General features: G+C 38.3%; 1 protein-coding gene and 1 pseudogene across 1 annotated transcript in view; one reads left to right on the top strand and one right to left on the bottom strand.

Moving 5' to 3' along the window:
* INTS6 (integrator complex subunit 6) overlaps positions 1–22,640 on the bottom strand; it is a 98,874-nt gene that overhangs the window by 56,086 nt on the left and 20,148 nt on the right. The gene's annotated exons all lie outside the window — the stretch shown is intronic.
* LOC142461563 (starch-binding domain-containing protein 1 pseudogene) lies at positions 12,706–16,657 on the top strand (annotated as a pseudogene).

The following is a 22,640-nucleotide window of genomic DNA, read 5'->3' on the forward strand; positions in this document are numbered from 1 at the left end:
ATTATGCCTCAATAAAATGTTTTTTTAATTAAATCAATTCAGACAGTTCACAAACTTAATATAAACTAAAAATAGATGATTTCTCTCAAATCTGGTAACAATATTTTTCCTTAATAATTCAATGAAGTATATAAATGTTAGAAATGTTTAAAGATAATTTTTATGATATAACATATCAATATCAATATTGCCTAAAATCACATACACGTTAACAGAAATGAAAATTCAGTTTAATGTGTCTAGGCATCAAACAGATGCCATGACTGAATCACCTCATTATTCTCCAACACCTCTATTACCTCCACCTCATATTCTAAGGATACACTTACTTCTTTGCTTCCCTAAAGTTAAACATTACACGTACATAAACAATCTTTCAACAGTAGCCTATCTCTTCTCCTACCTCCTGGAACATGAGAACCATCCATAGGTGGTTTGAGTTCAAGTCTTCAACACACCGAAGAAGTCTACAAGTTCTTCTAGATCCTTTAGTCACTTGACGTTAGCAGAACATATGGATCGTTTTTCACAATAATTTTAATTATTTTTAACACGTTTACTAGCTTACAACCTAAAATTTCAAGGCACACAAAGACTGCTAAGGAGCCTTGGTGACACAGCAGGATGCTCACTGACCAGTTAACCATACGATGAGCAGTTGAAAACCTGGCAGTTCTCTGTTCTCCAATGGATAAAGGTCTAGCTTTCTGCTCCCATAAAGACTTAGTCTTATCCCCTTGCAGATGGGTTGTGGGAAGGTGACGAACCAGTCAGAGTGTAGTGTAGCAACGATGAAACATACAATTTTCCTCTGGTTCTTGAATGCCTCCTCCCCCCATTATCATGATCCCAATTCTACCTTAACATAACCGGCTAGACCAGGAGATGTACACTAGCATGGATAGGAACTAGAAATACAGGGAATCCAGAACAGATGAGCCCCTCAGTAACAGCGGTGAGAATGGCGATATCGGGAAGGTGGAGGGAGGGTGAGGAAGAAACGGGAAACAGATGACAAGGTCTACATGTAACCTCCTCCCTGGAGGATGGACAGTGGAGAACTGGGTGAAGAAGACGTTGGATCGGGTAACATATGATAAAATAATAATTATAAATTATCAAGGGTTTGGGGGGAGGGAGGAGAAAATGAGGAGTTAATGCCAGGGGCTCAGGTGGAGGGTGTATGTTTTGAGAATGATGATGGCAACATATGTACAAATGTGCTGGCCACAAATGATGTATGTACGGATTGTAAAAAGAGTTGTATGAGCCCCTAATTAAAAAAATTTTTAAGAAGACTTAGTCTTGAAAACCCAAAAGGAAGGTGAGGGGACTTGGGGAGCAACAATGAATGCAGGAGAGGGGAAAGGAGCACTAGAACTGATTGTGATTATACAACTCATTTTAAAAGTGATTTAACCTTGAAAGGTTATGATATGTGAATAATCTATCAAGAAAATCACCCCTTAAAAAGAAGAAAAAAAATCAAACTTGACCAATGGCTACCACAGGTGAAGGGGAAAGAGTTGTTACATGGGGACACTGAGTTTATGTCAACGGTGGTAGAATAATGTGGAAAAGGATCTCAATTAGTGGCTTTACAGCATGAAGAATATAATCAATGACACTGAATTATACAAGTAGAAGTTGCGGAACAGGAGAATGTTCTGTTGTGTATATTTTTGCCACAATTAGAAAAATAATTACATGAATAACGATTACAAGGAAGAAAATGTTCTAGGATTGAATATGACAATTTTATATCTTTTCTTCATATGAACACCATTTGAAATTCTGTAACATTGGCTAAATTAATGATACTATCAATAGAATTACTATATGCCCAATGAAGATAATTTACAATATTCCTCAAACAAAAGGATAATGATGTCTCTAAAGTGGTCCAGTAACATATGTAACCAAAGATGAATGGATTTGGAACTCCCACTTAATTGTAACCCTAATCTAAGAACAAGGAGTTCCTTTGAGATAGCCTCATTTGGACATCACTGAAGACCTGGAGGTTATAGCAAAGTGTAGTGAAGAAATTAGATCGTGCCTGGCTAAGAAAAAGACTAGCAGTCGGGCTCATAAAAGATTGTCTTAAAACAAGCAGCCATCTTGTCACCCATCTAAGGTGGGTAACAGTCAAATCTATACAGAAGAGGCACACCAGCCTGTGATCCAAGAACTGTATATAATAAAATCCAAGACGTGAGGAGGGAGCAGTATTAGTGCTTAAATCCTGAGCACCATGTTTGCACAAAAATACGGATGTCAGAGAACACTCAAAATTCATTTGCAAGGTCCCCACTTGTAATAAACCTCTCTACTAATGACCAGGGATGTGAGTAGCCTTACGATCAGAGTGCATAGCAACGTGGACAAATGCAGATGTAAGTAAAATTTAACTCATTTGTTGCATGTTTTACTCACTGTATTCTAGTTTCAATTTTCTTTTTTTTCAATAGAAGTTTTCCCATATTTTATTCTATTATTGGTTGTTGGGGTTTTTTTTGAGTGTTGTTCTTTACATGAAATTTAAGACAGATAAACCTATACAGATAGTAACTGGATTAACAATTTTGGAGGTTATTTATGGCTTGGAGGAATTCTGGTGGCACAGTGGCTTACATGTTGGGCAAGGTCAGCAGTTCCAAACGTACCATTTGGGAACTCAGCGCCACAAAGAAGGCTTTCTACTCCCTTTAAGAGTTACAGTCTTGGAGATTCACAGGGGCAATTCTGCCCTGCCCTCTTGGGTTGTCTATGTGTCACAGTTGACTTAATGGCAGTGAGTATGGTTTTTAGTTTTGAGAGTATAGCAGGGAAGGTTGGGGGGAAATAGGGAGCTAATAATAATGAATACAAGTAAGAAGAACATATTCTAACTGATCATGGTATAGATTGCACAATTTTTAATATGTCTAAACTCTTGAATTATATGGATAGGTGAATTTCATGCCACAAAAAAATTGAAATAAATTTTTGGAAATTGTTTCTTCACAAAACCTATGACAAGGGAAAAATATGCTTACATAAGCAGCCATCAAGAGACAAGCAGCAGTCAAGAGATCAAAAAACGCACTGCATTGGGCACGTCACTGCACAAAACCTTTTTACTTAGAAAACGATGTTACTTTGAGGATTAAGGACAACCTGACCCAGTCATGGTATGTTTAATCACCTTATATGCATGGTAAGGTTGTTCTAAGTAAAAAAGACCAAAGATGAATTGATAAATTGAATTATGGTGCTGGCAAAGAACATTTACATACTGCCTAAAGAAATCTGTCTTAGAAGTAGAGCCTGAAAGGACATTTATAGAGGCCTAAATACAGGCATGTACATATGTAAATACATGTATAATGAGGGGAATAGAACTATGTACTCCTATCTATATGTTCAGAATTAAGGTTACAGATGGACATTGGGCCTCGACACAAGTACTTCCTTAACACAAGAACACTTTGTTCTAACAATCCGGCATTCTGTGATGCTCACCTTCCCAACAGGATCGCTGAAGACAAAAGGGGTGCATAAGCAAAAGTGTGAAGAAAGCTGCTGATATAGCCTTTGGGGTCTTAAAGGCTTGAAGATAAGCAAGCAGCCAACTAGCTAAGACATAACAAGGCCCACATGGAAGAAGCACACCAGCCTGTGTGATCATGAGATGTCAATGGGATCTGGTATCAGGCATCTAAGATCCAGAGCAATTACAAAGTAAAATGAAGAGTATATTTACAAAACTTTGAAATAGAAAGATTAATAAACCTCAATACAGAAAAACAGCCATGAAAAAAATAAGAAAATCAGCAAACAAAATATACTCACCACAAAAAAATTATGTAGATCCAAGAAACCATTAGCACTAAAGTAAATGACGGTAAAAAAATGCACATCTATCAATAATTACACTGTATGGAAATGAATTAAATGTACCAGTCAAGAGACAAAGAAAATGGATTTCTTAAATATTAAAATGCTAGCTACAAGAGACACACCTTAAACACAAAAATATCACCAAAATAAAAGGATAAAAGGAGCTGACACCAAGGGCTCAAGTAGAAAGCAAATGTTTTGAGAATGAGGGAAAGAATGATGAGGGTAACAAATGTACAAAAGTACTTGACACAAAGGATGTATGTATGGATTGTTGTACGAGCCCCCAATAAAATGATTTTTTAAAATCAAAAAACCATTGGTTAACGCTCTCCTCAATAAAGAATAGAAAGCACTGGGAACTGGAATCAGACAATGATGTCCTTCATCACCACTTCTATTAAACCGGTGACAAAGCCTTAAGTATAAGGTAGCAAAGGCATCCAAATTGGTAAAGAAGTTTTCTTCCTCTACTTGCAGATTCTATACAAAGAAAATCCTAAAGATTTAGCAAGAAAATGGGTAGAAGATTCCATAACTTGGCAAGGTAGAGAAGATCAACATTCAGATAATTAGTTGGATTCCTTTATGCTAGCAATATTTACATTTGTCATCCTAATACTTTGAAATAAATCAAACCAAAGACACAAAAATATTAGTACAAAGAAAACTACAGTAGACTACAAAAATCCAAACCAAGAGAGATCTACATAGATTACATGTTGCTGGTGGATAGGAAGCCTTAACATTATTAAAATGTAAATACTACTCAAACCATTCCAGAGATATAATATAATGCAATGCCAATACAGATTCCAGCTAGCATCCTTCTTTAAAGGAAAGGAAAACATAATCACACACTTTATACGGAAAGGAAAAAGACCCAGGATATATACAAACGGTGAGAAAAAGAAAAGCAACTACACACAGGCAATCAAAAATCTACCTGGTACTGGTCCAATGAAAGACACACAGAACAATCGTACAGAATTGGGAACTAAGAAGTCCATGGACATATAGGCAACTAATCTTGGACAAGTGGCTGAAACCCATTAAATGGAAGACAGTCTTTTTAACAAATAGTGCTGGCAAAATTGGATTTCCATTTGGTGACACCATTTACAGAAGAATGAAACAGGAACATATGTCACCATTACAAAGAAAAACAACAAAAATGGATCAAAGACCTAAATATATATTATGAACTATAAAGATATTCAATGAAAAATTATGAATAAATAAATACACTATCAAACATAACTGAAAACATGAAGAGTAGACAATAAATTGTATGACTGGGACCTCTTAAAAATTAGACACTCATGTGCAACAAAAGATCTCACCAAAAGAATAAAAGGATTGGGGATGTGTTTGTCAATGACCTACGTACGAGACAAGGGACTAATCTCTAAAATTTATAGAAAACTTCAAAAACTCAAAAAGGAAAAAAAAAACATTTAAAAATGAACAGAGGACATGAACAAAGACATTCAGGTGGTCAAAAAATAGCAAAAGGGTTACATTCATTAGCCATTGTGTTTGCAAATCAAAATAACAGTATGTTATCAACCTTACTCCAGCATTAACAACAAAGTTCAAAGAAACAAAAAACAACAAATGTTGGCAAGGATATGAGGAGACTAGAACACCTTTTACACTGGTTGGTAATGCAAGTGTGCAGCCATTGCAGAAAAAGGCATGGGGTATCCTTAAGAAGTTGGGAACAGAAATAAATACCAAAAGCCCCAACTATGCCTCCACCTGGCATATATCCTAGAGCAATATGAGCTGCAACACAAATACATGCATACCCATGTTTACTGCAAAGCTATTCACAATAGCAAAGAGATTAAATCAACCAAAATACTATTCAGTGGAAGAATGGGTAAACAAACTTTGTTACAGACACACACTGAAATACTGCACAACATTGTGCAACTCTAAAGAATAATGGTAAACACCTCATAACATGGATAAATTTGGAGGACATTTTGCTGAGTGAAAGTAGTCAATTATAAAGTGACAAATGTTGCATGAGATGGCTACTGTAAAAACCAAGAAAAATGGTCAACACTAAAAGAACATTCTTTGTGATGGTTACCAGGGGAGAGAAGGGAAGAGAGGGTAAATGACTCACATTAAGGTGGTTGAAGAGAAAGTCAACATACAATAAGGAGATTGGCAAAAAATCGATGGGGCAGGGAAAGACATGGGGAAGGATGCAAGGAGTTAAAGGCCACGGAGGCAAATACTCTTATATCTATTATCCTACATTAACAGCACTAAGCAAGTAGATGCTTGGATAGAGATGCAGACTCAACAAGTATGGGAGGAAGAACGGGAGTATACCTACAAATATACATATGTATACGTGTATATATACACACACTCCAGATCACTGCCATCAAAAGGATTCTCTTAGCGACCCTATGACAGAGAACTGACTCTTCATTTTGACAGGGAGTGGGCAGCCTCATCCTTCTCCCAGAGTGGCTACTGGGTTTGAAACATGAAAACTGTGCTTAGCAGCTCAACGTGTAACTCACAGCACCACCAGAGATGATACAGATACATGTTTGTATGTAAATATACATAATGCTGAAAATATACCCATGAAGGTGGTGAAGCATACAGTGAGTAAGGTTGTGAAAAACTTCTTAGACATAATTAAATACCCTGAGGGAAATGAGTTGCTAGGCCGGGGGGTTCAGAACCATGATCTGAGGGGACAAAAAGGTCAAATGGTATAATCGAATCCAGGGGTCCCCAAACTTGTTAAACAGGGGGCCAGTTCACTGTCCCTCAGACCTGTTGGAGGGCCGGACTATAGTTTAAAAAAATGTATGAACAAATTCCAATGCACACTGCATGTATCTTATTTTGAAGTAAAAAACAAAATGGGGCAAAAAATTTATCCACCTGGCGGCCTGGAAAAATATCCTCAGTGGACTGCATGTGGCTCGTGGGCCGCAGTTTGAAGACTCCTGATTAATCCATAAGGACAACATTCTACATCCTACTCTGGGGTGTAAGGTGCCGTTTAATGTGCGACAACTTGTCTCTCCGCGCAAAGAAAAGAGTGAAGAAAGCCAAAGATTCATGGAAACAGTCTAATGAACCGTTCAAAGAGCAGTCTCTTCAACTCTAAGACCAGAAGAGCTATATAGTGATGGACTATCCCTACTAAATTCTCTGAAAAAATATCATCAGGTCCTGGATAGAGTGGAAGAAAAATGTACAACCAAACTCAGAATCCTAAAAATGACAAGTTTATGATAAGAAACTGATGAAAACCCCATGACTATAGCTACTAGTCACCCTTGGGGACTAAATATAAACTCACCCCATGGCTCAAGTTTAAACCAAACAAAAAGATAGGTTGATAACAGATGACAATAACATTAATCAACCATTTGTAACCAAAAGAGCAGCATTTACCCAAAAACAACATTCAGAAGGATCAGGAAAGAAGGAAGACTAGAAATAAGAACACAGGAAGAAGTTGGGTAAGCGTTGTGACCTTGTGGGGACTGCAATCAGTGTTATGAAACAAAATTGGGTACAAATTGTTTAATGGAAAACTTCATAAACTTTCATCTCATTAACAATAAAAAGGTTAAAAATTTTGTTTAATTAAGAGTATTTTAATAAGTTGATAAAACATTAGCAAACCAAAGAAAAGCTAACAAACCCAAAAATCAACAATTTCTCAATGTGGCTGTGAAAGGAAATAAAGATACTGAGGGTAATACCATGAAAAATGAATTAAAGGTTCAAGTTGTCAAGGATTTTGTTGTGCTTGGATCCACAATCAATGCTCATGGGAACAGCACTCAAAAGATCAAAGGACATATTGTATTAGGTACATCTGATAAACAGGACCTCTTTAAAGTATTAAAAAGCAAGGATGTTACTTTGAGACTAAGGTACACTTGACCCAAGCCATGGTCATGAGCCCTTGCCTCACATGCATGTGAAAGTTGACATACACAAAGGGAGACCAAAGAAAAACCAATGAATTTAAACTGGTGTTGGTGAAGAATACTGAAAATACCACGGAGTGCTAAAGGGACAAACAAATCTGTCTTGGAAGAAGTAGGGCCAAATTGCAACTCATTTACTTTCGTCATGCTGTCAGGAGTAATACACCCAGGAGAACGACATCATGCTTGGTAAAGTGGAAAGGCAGCAAAATTGGAAGGCCTTCAACCAGATGAATTCATACAGTGGCTTCAACAATGGGCTTAAACATAGGAACAAGTGTGAGAATGGTGCAGGCCCAGGCGGTGTTTTGTTATGTTGTAATAGCATCACTATGAGTTGGAATTGTAATAACAACATGTATAAGGAAGCTTCAAAAGGGTCATGGTAACTCTAATTAAAAGATCATTGAATTTTTCCATGAATGCGCTGAAGCCCACATAACCACTAAGCAAACAGGGCTCCTCTCAGGTTCAAGGCAGTGAAATGCAAAATAGGGCATATACCAGGGGCAATGAACTACAGCCCACGAATCAATTCCAACACAGGGTCTGCTTCTGTAAACAAAGTTTTATTGGAACACAACCATACCACTCATTTAACTTATTGTCCAAAACGACTTTTGCTCTATAATGGTAGTGTCATGAAGAGACATATGCTATGAAAAGCCTAATATTTTCACTATCAGTTCCTTTTGACGAAAGTTTGCTGGACTCATATTAATCATGACCCAAGGGATAGGAGGGGAAAAAAAATATATATATATAAGAAATTCTTCATGTAAGTTTTTTTTAATCACACCCTTTTCTTGTTTTAATATACTTTAGCAGTTAACATTGTAGAAAGCAATGATGCAAATACTTTTTAAATTAAAAATATATTGAGGAGTGTAAATGTTCTAGTTTTTTAAAATTAATGTATTGAAGGAAGGTATATGCTATTTTTTTTTAACTAATTCAGGTAACTTTATTAAAAATAAACTAACTTGATTAAAAGCAAACTAAGTTTTAGGGTAAATTTTAGCGTTTACTTGAAAATGAATAAAAGGTATAGGAATAAAAGGGTTCCATAACTCACAGAAACAGGAACCTAGACTTAAATTTTCCCCAAGCCAAAATGGTCAAAACATCTCTAAAAGACGATTCCAATGAGATGAAAATGTTATTATTATTCAATGATACATGTAATATTAATATTCTCCAATATTGCCTTGAAGATGTTATGTCTTTACAACGTTTAATGAACAAATGAAACACAAACTTGTTTTTCCAAATCATGAGGCTCAACTGCCTTTATAACTAATATATCATAAACTAAAAAAGTTGGGGGTATAGCTCAGTGGTAGAGCATTTGACTGCATAAACTAAAAAAGTACCTCACCAATTTTTTAACAACTTACTATAATTTGTAACTGAAGTGTTCGTTAGTATAATAAAAAGGCTGTTTCTGTGTAAGATAACAGATGCTAACCTAAGCCTTGGAAGAGGACCCCCACCCCCTCATTAAATAGATCTTTAGTGTAGCAGGATGGTTTCTAATAGCTGAAAAGTTGGGGTCTGATCATCAACAAATTTATAAACTCAAAGTTAATCTACCAATTGAACCTGGATGGATCAGGTTACAGTTATCATTCTATTTTGAATCAGATTCTCCAATAGTCACAGCCCCCAGAGAGAACTACACTCTACTCTGCTCACCTTTAAGGCTTTTTCTGAGGCCTTCCGAGATGACTAGCATCAGACTTTTGAGGAAGGCTAGCCATTACACAAGGCATTTCCCCACGATCTGAATGCTTGAAGTGACATCCAGGATCAGGTCGATCCTGTATCCAGGAATCATGACCCTCCCTGAGGCACCAGTCATCATGAGACAGTCAGTGCACTTTAGCACTTCTTGAAAACCACTGGGATGCTCCTTTAGCTGAAAGGAAAAAAAACATCAAAACTACAACAAACAAAAAGGGAGAGGGGAGATTAGTATTTCAACCCGAAAAGACAGGACGTGGGGAAATAAATACCAAAACAGCCTTGTCTAAATAAAAATGTAACTTGTCTTAAAATAAAGACCATGGTCACAGTATAAATTTATTCCTAATATACAAATCTAAAATATTTAAAAGCCACTCTCAAATCTGAAGAGAACTGAGGTAGAAGTTGGATTAAAAAAAACTGTTAATGGGACTACAGCTAACTTGGTATAGTCAAGTATTTATAAAAAACTAGAAACTTAAGGATTATGTGAATGTGTCCTATTAGCACCGTCTACAACTGCAATCTTGATTTAGTCATGAAATACTTAACAGGCAAAGGATAACAGAAAATTGCCAATGCCTTTTTTTTAAAAGAATGACCAATCCACTTCTCTTCTTAATTATGATAATGATGAATTAAAGAAAAAAATTAGGCTTGCATCCTCTTTAACTGACCTGACATTGTAAGGTATAACATTCATACATACACAAGGTTCTGATCCTAACATTCTTAAGAATTCCAAGTTGAAGTTCGCTTGAAATAAGCAATTTTTAATCATGAGGATAGCCTGTAAATTCTAGGTGACTAATGCAATACACCATCAAACCCAGAGAGAGAAGACTGGTGACTGAATTGGTTAAGAAGTCTGGAGAGATGAGCAAAGGAAACAGCCTTGGGTGAATGCTGATCCTCTCCTCCGTTAAAAGGTTTCAGAAAGTCAGATGACTCCACCATTATCACTTTCCTATCACCTCCACAAAAGTTAACAGAATGAAGTACAATTTCTTTAATTTAGTATCAACTGGCCTATACGTATACTTCAAGCAGTCAGCCAGTCTTCCTATTTATAGCTTACATATTACCCAACTCAAAACTCATAATCACTATCATCTAGTTGATTCAGACTCCTATCAACTCTACAAAATGAAGAACTGTCCCCTGTCGGTTTCCAAGGCTGTAACTCTTTATACAAGTAGAAAGCCTCAGCTTTCTTCCAAGGAGCAGCTGGTGGTTTTGAACTACTGACCATGCGGTTAGCAGTCCAGTGGGGTAACCCACTATACAACCAGGATTCCTCTTCCTACTTTTTATGCCTGCACACTTTTGTACATGCTATCATCTCTTCTTAAATGGCATGGCTCGATTCCGTGACCATCCTTTAAAAGACACTTCTTACTTAATGTCCGTTCTGTTAACTGCTGTTTATCTCAATGTTTTACAAATATTTAGTATTTATAAGGAGTCCTAGTGGCACAGTGGTTACTAGTTGGACAAAGTCAGCAGCTGGAAAACACCGGCCGATCCTCAGGAAAAAGATAGGGCTTTAGAGTTAGTTACAGTCTCTGAACTCACAAGGGCAGTTCTACATTGTCCTATAGGGTCACTGCGAATTGGCATTGGCTCAATAGCAGTGAGAGTATTATTTACATGATGGACTTTAGAGACATTAGGTTTCTAGAGCCAATACCTAAGTATCTGCTGCTATATCATCAATTTAGACTCACAGTGACCCTATTTGACAGAGTAGAGCTACCCTATTGGTTTCTAAGATCGAAATCTTTATAGTCAGCGAGCTGGTTTGAACTACCAGCCTTTCCATTAGCAGCTGGGCCATTAACCATTGAGCCATTAGGATTCTAAGGGCAATTAACCTTGTTTAATACAATGTTCGTTTACCTAATACCCATAAAATAATACAGTAAAGCCTACAAAAGGCAGAACTGTTTAAGGCTGTGAGAAAAGGAAATGCTTGCATTTTCCACTAAAATGAGGACTGAAAGGTATTAAGACTGTACCTTGTCAGGAGGGTGGGGTGGAAAGGGGGAACCAATTATAAGCATCTACAAGTGACCTCCTCCCTGGGGGCCGGACAATAGAAAAGTGGGTGAGGGGAGACACCAGACAGTGCAAGATATGACAAATAATAATTTATAAATTATCTAGGGTTCATGAGGGAGGAGCAGGAGTGAGGGAGGGGAAAATGAGGAGCTTATGGCAGGAGCTTAAGTGGAGAGCAAATGTTTTGAAAATGATGAGGACAATGAATGTACAAATGTGCTTTACACAACTGATGTATGCATGGATTGTGATGAGTTGTATAAGCCCCTAATAAAATTGGGAAATAAAAAAAAGACTCTACCTTGTCAAAGGTGGAAAATTGAGACATGAAAAACAAAACAAAAACCAAGCATTCCTTAATACGTATGTATGGTATGCTCTTAGTCTTGTACCTAACCAAAGTTATATCATCTTGTATCACAGGGAGAATTGTTGAATTAATCTAAAATATACTTAACTGATTAAAAATCTGAAAATTCGGGGGAGGGGAGGGAGGGAGGCATTAAAAAAATTTTTTTAAAAGTCTGAAAATTCTGTAAAGATAATTTGTTGATAAATTTCTAAAAGGCAAAAACTAAGTATAATTTTCACATTTCTTTATAAATTGTTTTCATCTAGGTCAACATGTTTTTTTAAATGATGGTAGGTATGGACCGTCAGAACAAAAATTACAGCCGAGTAAGTAGATTAAGGAAAAATTTGGGAGGGAGGCTTTGGGGTTTTTTTTAATTATTTTATTGGGTGGGGGTCATACAACTCTTATCAAAATCCATACACACATCAATTGTGTAAAGCACATCTGTACATCCACTGCCTTCACCAGTCTCAAAACATTTGCTCTTCACTTAAGCCCTGGGCATCAGCTCCCCATTTCCAACCCCTCCCCGCTTCCCTCTCCCTCATGAACCCTTGACAATTTATAAATTATTATTTTATCATATCTTACACTGTCCTAAAATTATGATGATGGCACCAGACAGGATGTTAATTTGTTCTGTTGTACATAGGAGTGTTATGAGTCAGAGCCGTCTCAATGGCACCTAACATCACCACCAAGTGTAACACAGAGAAGTCCTGGCAATATAATGGGTTCATGCTTCTAACCATGCAGTCAATTTCTTACTCATCAGCCACTGAGCTGGAGAAAGATCAGGCTTGTGTCCCTGTAAAAATGTGCACGCTTGGAAATCCTAGAGAGCAGTCCTATTCTGTCCTAAAGGGTCGTTTTATTTAAGAATTAACTTGACAGTACTAGGTTTTAAAGCATGCCAGAATATTATACAGTCCTTTGGATTAGAAGCTCCTATACCAGCGATAGCAGGCACATGGCCATATGCTGACCCATGTGTACAGAATGGAAATGCACTCCATAGGGTTTCTAAGGAAGCAGATTACCAGGTGCCTTTGGGTGAGTTCAGAATCCAAACATTGAATTAATAGTGAAGCATTTGTCCATATGAGCGACCCAGGGACTCTCAAGTACAGAGCAAATGCTAATTAATTAATGACTTCTTGACCTTTTCTCTACTCAGAGTGTAGAAGTGAACAATAACCATAGATTATCTGCAGATGGCATGGAAAATTAGCTTTGCAGGGCTATCCATAACCAATTCTACCCCATACTATCGATACTAGAAATTATCTTTTTAAAATTTTTTTTAGATTTTGATTCTTTTATTTTTTTAAACATTAGGGACTCATAGAACTCTTATCACAATCCATACATATATCCATTGTGTAAAGCACATCAGTACATTCTTTGCCCTCATCAACTTCAGAGCATTTGCTCTCCACTTAAGCCCTTTGCATCAGGTCCTCTTTTTTCCCCTCCCTCCCTGCTTCCCCCTTCCTCATGATCCCTTGATAATTTACAAATTATTATTTTGTCATATCTTGCCCTGTCTGACCTCTCCCTTCACCAACTTTTCTGTTGTCCGTGCCCCAGGGAGGAGGTCACATGTAGATCCTTGTAATCGGTTTCCCTTTCCAACCTACTCACCCTCTACCCTCCCAGTATCGCCCCTCATACCCCTCGTCCTGAAGGTATCATCCACCCTGGATTCCCTGTGCCTCCATCTCCTATCTGCACCAGTGTACATCCTCTGCTCTATCCAGACTTGCAAGGTAGAATTCGGATCATAATAGTTGTATTCATATAAATTAACTGCTTCCATTAACAACTATTTCCTTTCACATAGAACCAGAAGATCTACATGTTAATGAACATGTCCATTACTGAATTTTTTAATCAAAGATTCTTAGAAGAATCCTGGTCAAAAGTGGATAAAAGTAGAACAAAATGTCAAATTCTCATGGACTCTAGACTTTCTAGAACCATAGAGGTTATATGAAACCCCTGCCATACAGCCCTGAGATAATCTTTAAACTTTAAACCAAATATCTCCTCGAAGTCATCTTAAAATAAAGCAATAGCTTACCTTAACTACTAAAGACGTTTCACCTTGAGCACTATGCCCTTTTAAAAATTATTTGTATGAGATCAACTTAACATTAACAACTCAAAGATGACTCAGGAACCTCAGGAGACAATGAGTTTGCACTGATAGGAACAACTCAGAAGAGGAGGGTGAGAATGGCTGCACAACCCAAAGAACACCATCAGTGTCACTAAATTACACCTAGGAAACTGCTGAAAGGCTGGTTTTTGCTGCGTATGTACTCAAAAACAACGTAAAGAAAAACAAACCCACAAAAGCCAATTCCATTACTAATTTTGAATAGATCTGGATTTATATATTTACAAACCAAACAAAATTATTGATGCCTTGAAATGCTAAAACATCTCTATTTTCCCATATTGTCCTATATTCCATATTGCCACATATTCCTATTTTTCATCTGCATATAATGTCCATTTTCACCCTTTTGTGCAGTTTATTTTGCAGTTATATGGTTTCCCAATCATGCTGTGTATCAAAACCAACCGGAATATAGAATACAAAACAAAATTTCATCCATGTCAATTGGATGGCAGTAAGTTTTTTTGGTTGTTGTTTTGGGGGCAAAGGGCAGGGTGGAATAGCGGTCATAGTTTTAATCTAGATCAACTGAGGTAAAAACTTCCAGAATTAGAGCCACTGCAGGTGAAGGTGATATTGATTCAGCCATTTGAAAGCACCTATTCTAGATACCACAGTACTTTCTAAAAGAAAAAGCCAAAATGCAAAATTTATAAAATATTTTTTCCTTGTATGTGTAGAATCTCTATTTATTTATTTTGACAGGCTATTCAATCAATGCAAGGTGAAGCTGCTTCACCCTCTGAATAAAAATTATTTTTATTTATCATACCACAGTGGTACAGTATAGAAAGAACTGGATTGCTGGCTATAAAGTTGGTGGTGCAAAACCATCAATTACTCCATAGGAGAAAGAAGAGCCCATAAAGATGTATAGACCCAGAAATCCTACACAAGCGTTGGAGTCAGCTTGATGGCAGTGAGCTTGTTTTTTGGTATGAGATCATAGAGTTCTAGATTGTAGATTAATTAGGTACTGGTTGTCATCCTGATTCACTTAAAGAGTTGTGCCATCAAGTCAGTTCTCAAAGCATAGCTAGCCAGTATTTCTTTTCAATTACTCTGTCTGGAAACATTCCAAGAAGAGTTGTTCCTTATTTTTATCTTTTATTATTATTATTTTATCCTTACACTTTACTTTGTTTCTGTTGGGTTTTCCAGTTTGTGAAGCACAGAAGCATAGAGATAATAAACTGAGGCAAGGATTTATAGGGGAGGTAGGAATGGGGGATGAGTGGGCTGAAGTAGTGGGAAGAGGAGGAACACTAGAAATGATTGTGATCACACAATTCATTTTAAAAGCAACTTAACCATAAGGGGGGACTTTCTTAACACATAATCTGGGGGGCTGTTAAAGGCTGGAGCAAGCGGGGAGGTGTGGCTATGTCCACCTGAAACAAGCCCCCAGCTGGCTCCTTCGCTGGTGTCTCATGCAGCTGTGGCCTCTCCGCCATGGGCACCGTCTGGTCCGCCCTGCTCCTCGGGAGGCAGTCTGGCCAGGTGCTTCTCTCATAGCTGAGGGACAGCCCTCCCGGGGGGTAAGCTCAGTGGCTGCGGGAGACCGACTCTGGAACCTTCCCAGCGGGAGAAGATCCCCAAATCAAAGCACCTTCAAGGAAACAATGGCTATTTGGGTTCAGAGGCCACAGGCCTTGATAACCTGGGTCACCCACGGGAAGTGTCTTGGACCCTGCACAGCGCTCCAGGAGCAGACGGTCACTGTGAAAGTTCGAGAGTGCAGGTTTCTTCTGGACCGCCTCCTGACACAGCTTCTCTAGCTGCCTCGGGTGCTTCCAGTGCTTGCTCTCAAGTCTCACAAAATGAAGGCCTTGATCCTCTTGTAGCTAGGCTGGGGATTCCAAAAAGGACAGGAGACACCTTCCAACGAGGCCCCATGTTTTACTGAGAGTGCGCCCCCGAGCAACCTCCAAAGGGACAGACCCAAAGTGAGCCTTCCCCACTCAGAGAGCTCAGGCCTGGCTGGCCAGCAGGAGGACTGAGAGATGGTGTTCAGGCATTCATCCTAGGGAGATGCTGGTTTTGAGGCTCTGGTGTTAAGCTCAAGTCAGGGACTGGGCAGTGGCTAAAGCGCTCTGGGAGAAGCGAAGGGTCAGGAAGTGGAAATGAAAACAGAGGCGTTGTTTCCTGAGGCTCAACAAGGTAGTGTCAGGTTCCGGGTCCACAATGTCACCAGCCCTGGGGAGCAGTTCACTGCAGTGACTGGAGACCATGAGAGACTTAAGGGATGGAGCACTTCCATCCCTCTCCAGGGGAGCAAGGATGGGTTCAGGTCTCATCCCATTGCCCTGCCAGCTGACACAGTCGTGCAGTGGAAGTTTGTGGTGGTCGAAAAGGGGGAGGTTACCCGCTGGGAAGAATGCAGCAATAGATTGCTAGACTGGCCGTGAGGATAAAGTAGCTCCGGAGTGGTGGGGGCTTCACTGATCCTAGCTGCATGGTACCAGAGAAGATGTTGCTGGCTGGGAGAGAGACTAAGGTTGCAGAGCACATCGAATCATTGAAAATAAAGGAGGTGTGGCTCCAGACTTAGTCGTCAGAGTGGTTTCACATTTGCTATTGCCTTTACTTATTAATATGCATGAATAAATGTTTATGTAAATAATGCTTCCAGTGAACAAGGACTCTTTCCCCACATGGCACTGATTTGTGCTGATCCACCCTGACTTTAGAGCTGGGTGGGTGGGGCTCGGCTAAGCCTCAGGGTGCAAGTTGTGGTCCTGGAGCACAGAAACGAACAATAGTGTAGAGTTCAACTTGAGCCTCTGAGTGAAATTTAAACCAAAGATGCAAAACCTGCTTCATCCCAGGATCATCAGATTTCCTATTGTTCAGCTGGAGAAAACACTGCCACAGACACCTTTCAAAATCCTCCTAACCCTTGATGGCTTGACACAGTGGTGGCAACAGTGGGCTTTGAGCATAGCAATGACCGTGGGGGTGGCACAGAACCAGGCAATGTTTTGTTGCACATAGGGGGTCACGCTGTATCAGAACTGACACACCTAACAACACTATGGGACTTATAAGAAAATACCTGGTCCCCAGTTGTGTGATTAGCACAAAAAAGGAAGTAATGTTTTAGGGTTTAGGGACTACATTTTACTTGTCAGGCATGGTTTTGAAAGTGGCAAGTACCATATTTTTATGTAGCTAAGTTAGCTATGTGCATTAGGTACATGTGCATATTATTTTTGTAGGCATATTATACATAAGACACGTAGTACATCTTTGTTTTAATGTTCTATGACAAAGCCTAACTAGGGTTAGTCCATCCAGAGCATGTGATGGGAAAAGGGACCATGAACAGGGTTGGGGTGGGGCTGAGTGAGATGGCTCGAAGATACCTTGTGGAGGACTGGGAGGTATAGTTACAGCCTCAACTTCAGGGACAGACCCCCATTATCTTTAGAACAGCAAATAATAAAACCTGAATACTAACGCCTAAAAAAACAAACACTAGCCGGGACACATGGCACTGCGCCCAATCTGATCCCGCCACACCAAGGAAAAACAATAAGAGGGTGGAACAGCAAGGGAACGGAGCAGCAAGGTCCCCAGAGAATGCTGAAGGTGGACATTGGGGCCAGGGCATGGTGCCCCAACAGACTGGACTGGAAAACACTCCTAAAGGCCAATAAACAGTCCTTGAAGCTTTTCTTTCTTGTGTTTTGTTTGTTTTTGTCATTGGTTTGTTGTTGATGTTTTGTTGTATATTGTTGCTTGGATTTGCTCTGTCTTGTTTTTGTGCATGTTATCTCGGCTAGCCTGTCTAAATAAGATAGAATTGATGAACAATCTGGAGGAGAAAACAATGGGACTGACAGTTCCGGGGGGCATTGGATGAGGGGGAGCAGGGGGAAAAGGTAGTGGTGGTAACAAACCCAGGGACAAGGGAAAAAGTGATCCAAATCGGTGGTGAAGAGGGTGTAGGAGGCTTGGTAGAGCATGATCACGGGTAATGTAACCAAGAGGAATTACTGAAACCCAAATGAAGACTGACCATGATACTGGGACAAGAGGAAAGTCAAAAGAAATAGAGGAAAGAGCTAGGAGGCAAAGGGAATTTATAGAGGTCTAAATAAAGGCATGTACATATGTAAATATACTTATATATGAGGATCGGGAAATAGATCTATGTGCATCTATTTATAAGTTTAGTATCAAGGTAGCAGACGGACAATGGACCTCCACTCAAGTACTCCCTCAATGCAAGAACACATTGTTCTCTTAAACTGGCATTCCATGATGTTCACCTTCCTGACACAATTGCTGAAGACTAAGGAGGTGAATAAGTAAATCTGGTGAAGAAAGCTGATGGTTCCCGGCTATCAAAAGATAAAGCATCTGGGGTCTTAAAGGCTTGAAGGTAAACAAGCGGGAACCTAGCTCAGAAGCAACAAAGCCCGCATGGAAGAAGCACACCAGCCTGTGCGATCATGAGGTGTTGAAGTGATCAGGTGTCGGGCATCATCAGAACAAAAAATCTTATCATAGTGAATGAGGGGGGAGTGCGGTGTGGAGACTCAAAGCCCATTTGTGGACCACTGGACACCCCCTTACAGAAGGGTCTCGGGGAGGAGACAAGCCAACCAGGGTGCAATATAACAACGATGAAACATAGAACTTTCCTCTATTTCCTAAATGCTTCCTCCTCCCCCACTATCATAATCCCAATTCTATCTTACAAATCTGGCTAGACCAGAGGTATACTGGTACAGATAGGAACTGGAAACCAGGGAATCCAGGGCTGATGATCCATTCAGGACCAGTGCTGTGATTGGCGATACTAGGATGGTAGCGGGAGGGTGGGTTGGTTAGGGGGAACTGCTTACAAAGATCTACATGTGACCTCCTCCCTGGACAACAGAAAAGTGGGTGAAGGGAGACGTCAGATAGGGCAAGATATGACAAAAATAATTTCTAAATTATCAAGGGTTCCTAAGGGAGGGGAGAGCGGGGAGGGAGGGGAAAAATGAGGAGTGATGCCAGGGGCTTAAGTGGAAAGCAAATGTTTTGAGAATGAGGGCAATGAATGTACAAATGTGTTTTACACAATTCATGGATGTATGCATTTTGATAACAGTTGTACGAGCCCCTAACAAAATGATTAAAAAAAACAGAAAACAAAAAAACCAAACACATAATCTAAGAAAAAGTACATCCAACAAGTACTGTACGTGCAAACTGCTGGAGGCTAACTACATATATTAAATTGAAATACTCCAATTTCTTTTAATTAGGCATTTTCATCATTCCATGTATCCAATACACCATGAATTGCCTCTCTGCTTCTCACTGCCATCAAGTCGTTTTCGACTCATAGTGACCCTACAGGACAGGGTAGAACTAACCTTGCAATTGACAGCACAATGTGTAACCATTCCCTCCCTAGGTCTCAGATGCATACATTTCTATGGCACACCAGAAGTAATAAATCCAGAGGCTGAGAAAACAGCCAAAAATATGTGTCACTCAAATCACACTGCCATCATATCAATTCTAACTCAAAGCTACCTTACAGGACAGGGCAGAACTGCTCTGGTAAAGTTCTGAGACTGTAACTTTTCACAGAAATAGAAAGCCCAGTCTTTCTGAGCGCAGCTGGTATTTCAAACTATAAGCAAGCAGTCACAAACTACCAGTTAGCGGCCCAACTCATAACCACTATATCACCAGGACTCAAAAAATATATATATATATTTATAAAAAGGAAATACAATTATCTGTATCGTGTTCTTAGTAAGTTTAATTGGTACGATTAACATACAGTAATAAATTTAGACTATCTGAATCACCTATCAGTAGATAAGTGCTAATCTTGAGATTTTTACTCTGTCATTAATAATACCAATATGAAAAGGCAGGAGTACTAAAGAAGGGATAAAAATAAAAACTCAGATATACAGTTAGACATGGACCTGTTTGACACATTCTATCATACTACAACAATAAAGAAGCGTCCTTTGAGATACCTTAACTAATCTTATTTTTTTAAAAGGGAAAAAGTTTCCCAAAATTCAAACTGAGATTATCTTAAATATGCATTTTATTTTTAATATGCATTTTAAAATTTTTTCTAGCACAACTAAGATAGACTTTTGATAATTTTTGGCATGCACTTCCAGTGAATTAAAATATTTTATTGGGGGAAGGGAGAGATCTGGTTACAGTTTCTGAATCATTTCAGATGCTAGAAACAAATTTCAAAAAAAATTTGAACTTTTAATCAGTGTAAGTCACTAAGGGTTAATGGAAGCTATAATTAGAATCCTGATCAGTTAAGAAAAACTATTCACATCACCTAGAAGCAGCAGAAAATAAATGAATCTCAATCTACACCTCAAAGACTGTTGAATTGTTTTTATTTACTTAATTAATTTTTAAAAATCATTTTATTAGAGACTCATACAACTCATCACAATCCATACTTACATCAATTGTGTAAAGCAAAGTTGTACATTCATTGCCCTCATCATTCTCAAAACATTTCCTCTCCCTGATGAATTTTTTTTATTCAACTTTTGCAAACTGACAAATTGAAAGAAACATAAGACCCCCTTTATCTATAGCTATTGTCGTACATGCAGATTTTTTTCCTATACATCATTGGTCTTATAAACTAGATGTAGTTATTACCCTGGTTGGTCTTACTCCCATGAAAAGGTACAGTCTCAGAAACTTGCAGAAGCAGTTCTATCCTGCCCTTTAAGGTACTTTGAGCTGAAATTGACATGATGGTAGTAGTGTGAGTTGATTGACACATAATTTTGGCTGTTTTCTCACCCTCTGGATTTGTAACTTCTGGTGTGCCATAGAATGTATACATGAGACTTGGTGGTTGAATTATGAAACTCGATGTAGTTATTGCCCTAGTTGGTCTCATGTTTAGACAGCTAACAAAAAAGCAAAACTTTTCACGTCAAAATCAACCATCTTTTTTCCCCTTGTATATTTTCTAAAAAGTTAGCCTACAAGCAATCACAACACTAAAAGATGCCAAAGGATCCTTCAATATACAGATATATCAGTATCTGAAAGATAATATAAGTTACAAACAAGTTCCATTTCCTAAACCTGTCTTTAAGTAGAATTTGTGTAAATAAGAACAGTTAGGTTCAGACTCTATTTATAGTCAAAGATAGTGTGCCTTTTTATGGATAAAATATATTAAAGAAATACTTCCCAATACACTAAAACATCTTTAACGTACTAACGTTTTGAAGCACATTCAAAGTAATACAAGTTGATTATTCTAATCATTTTACGTACTTCAAATGTTTAACATGGGGTAAATAGGAGCTGATATTAAGGAGTTCAAAGAAGGAAGGAAATGTTTTTAAACTGATTGTAGTAGCAATTGTATAATACTGCCTGATGTGATTGAACTAAATGGTATGATAATCTGTAAGAACTCCTAACAAAATGGATTTTTGGGGGAAAACATTTTAATATAATAAACTTTACAGTGATGGTTTCCAACTACTGGCTGTATAGAAAGAACATTCATAATCTGGGGACTGCTTGTACTCCTATTAGCACTTTTAAGGAAGAAAATAGTAACTGCTACATTAACCTGGAATGCCATTCATCACCAAGATGGCACTGGCAGGATTTCTCCTGTGCTCCTTTATTGAGCAATATAGTTAACCACATGGTCCTGGAATAACACTTCAAAAGAGTTTTCATTGCAAGTAGTACTAGAGAAAAGTAGGGAACATTTTTTTTAGTAACTCTAAATTATTATTTGTTAATGCTACCAAAGCAGTGAGATATTGGCAAGTTAACGAGATGAATAAATTGTATCACAACAAACGTATATTTTAGCAATATCAAATAATGCTACTAAACGGATAAAACAATGTAGATTTCCTGTCTCAGAACTTAAAGTCTCATCTAATGCTTTGCCACAAGTGAAAATACCACATTTTATGCAATAACTGTTAAAAATTAAACAGAATAAAACACATACACACGTTTCCAATCCAAGCATTTATCTCAAAGTCTACACTAGGCTGTCCAAAAATATTACACTGGAAATAATTTCATGTTACTTCAGATTTTTTATCCCCTGAGTCAAAAGTAGATAGCCATGAACTAGTGTAAAATATACAGCACAAGACTTTTATCTGTGATACAAAGCTGTTACTCTGCTCTCCTACCTCACAACATACTGCTACTAAGTAATAAGCTGTCCCAGAGGACAAATGTACTTGTATTCCTTAGGAAAACAAATGAAAAATAATCCATTTTGGCCTGTACATCTCAGCTAAGTCAAGAAACAATATGACAGTAAGTTTTTTCATTAACTATTTTCTAGACTCAAAACAACTTTATATTAGATTTCTTCCAAACCTCTATATACCAGGTCACCTACAAGATTTCCTGAATTTATCATCAAAATTACAAT

This window comes from Tenrec ecaudatus, chromosome 11 (genome assembly GCF_050624435.1).
Source record: "Tenrec ecaudatus isolate mTenEca1 chromosome 11, mTenEca1.hap1, whole genome shotgun sequence".
Classification (NCBI taxonomy): domain Eukaryota; kingdom Metazoa; phylum Chordata; class Mammalia; order Afrosoricida; family Tenrecidae; genus Tenrec; species Tenrec ecaudatus.